The sequence below is a fragment of the Camellia sinensis genome, chromosome 6, assembly GCF_055761805.1.
Source record: "Camellia sinensis isolate YWXY chromosome 6, ASM5576180v1, whole genome shotgun sequence".
In the NCBI taxonomy this organism is placed as follows: Eukaryota; Viridiplantae; Streptophyta; class Magnoliopsida; order Ericales; family Theaceae; genus Camellia; species Camellia sinensis.
The window spans coordinates 29,380,115-29,381,954 of NC_138966.1; positions in this window are offsets into that span (position 1 = coordinate 29,380,115).

A 1,840-nucleotide genomic window follows, 5' to 3' on the forward strand; every position below is an offset into this window, starting at 1 on the left:
GAAGCCTAAACTCTAAACCATTTTGAGCTAATCTCACAAATTCAGGCTCTGGTAGGATGACCCTACACTTATTTCGTGCTCTTTTGAATTTGGCAATAAATCGAACAGCCTTCTCATCAGGCCTTTGGCTTAACCTTGCCAAGCCTGCCATGGAAACTTCTGCCACCATTTGGAAGAATTGGGTATGAAATGCCTCTTTTATTTGCTACCAAGTTTGGATAGAGTTAGGTGTAAGGTTAATATACCATACAAAAGCTGCTCAGTTAGAGACTTTGGAAAAAGTCTTAACTTCATGTAATCATTATTGGTAAATTCACCACATTGGATAGCGAACCTAGCAATGTGTTCTACTATTGACTGGTTTCCATTCCCATAAAAAAGAGCAAAGTCTGGTATTCTAAACCCCTTGGGTATTCATGCACCCTATCTACCTATTCTGGATATGGCTTCCTATACACAGGAGTTTGAACCCCCCGAGCCATAGGTCCACACATTTCTTTGACAATATTAGTAATTTGGTCCCTAGCAACCATATTTTGTGCTTGTTGGATTACCACTGGAGGAACAAACATAGGATTTGGTGAAAAACCCTCTACCTGAGGTCCTCTTGGTCCATATGGAGGTATATTTGGGACTGGTTGTCCCTGTGGTACTGGCTGCTGTTGACGGTATGGTTGACCTCTTTAAGCCTGTCCTGCAAAAGGACTTGCGAAAGATGTTGTAGTAGGAGGAACAAGTGTTTTTTTTCTTCCAGCCGCAAGAAACCCTTCCAACCCCCTGGGTGCGAGTTCGAACAAGGGATTAGTAAACCCCCTTGTGCCAGGTATGGCTTCGAACATGGGATTTGGAAACATTCTCGTGACATTTTCTTGTGTTGGCCCAGATCCACCAATTTGTATGGCTTCGTTGTTAGGTAATGAGGCATTTTGATTTACCATAGACCTCGAAAGAGGCTCCTACCAAGACTGAGGTCTAGGTGATGGTCTTTCATAATTTTGATTACTAGTCTGACCATTAGTATGTCCATTACTTTGCATAGGCTGTTTATCTTTAGTCAATCTTTGCTGAGGAACATTTGAATTTTCCTCCACACGCCTTGTGTTAGTTGGTTGATGGGCATTCATCCGATCCATAAAAGATATTGTCCATCTTTCCATTGTGTTCATTAATTACTGTTCCATGGCATCTGCTAGGTCTCTCCATGGATTCATTGGCTGAGCAGATGGAGCAGTGGATGATCCAATTCCGTGGTCTTATCCAATATTTTGAACATGTGATGCATGTTCTGAATTACTGGTCTGTTCGATTATAGGTTCTGATGAGATAGGTGCTTCCACAGGATGTGTTATCACATTATCCTCTAGATTAGGTACCTCTACCTCTCCTTTCACACTTTTTCCAGGCATTCATTTTCTCCTTATCGTCTACGTCTAGCCATTTCAATTAGTCTCACTGGGTATGCCAAAAATATATGTTGGCTTTTTTGGCTTTCGAATGTTAGTATTGTAATTTTAAGCGTGCCAATAAGGATTAATCAGTCCTTATAGAAGATTAATTGCCAACCAATTATCAGACGATTGTGTTTTAGTTCTTTCAGCCTCAATAAAGAAGACTTTTACTGGTGACTTATTTAGGAGAATTTAGTAAATAACTAAGTGAAGAATAATTTCAGAATTTCATAAAGTAAAATGAAAAACTTACAATAATCTGACCCTGCCTCGTAGAGGTTTACAGCAACAAGCTATTTGAAATTACTCCTATGAATGAAGTGCAGTATAGGAATTTGAAGTACAGAAATGTAAAGAACTATAAAAACTGAAAGGGAAAATAAAGTAAATAA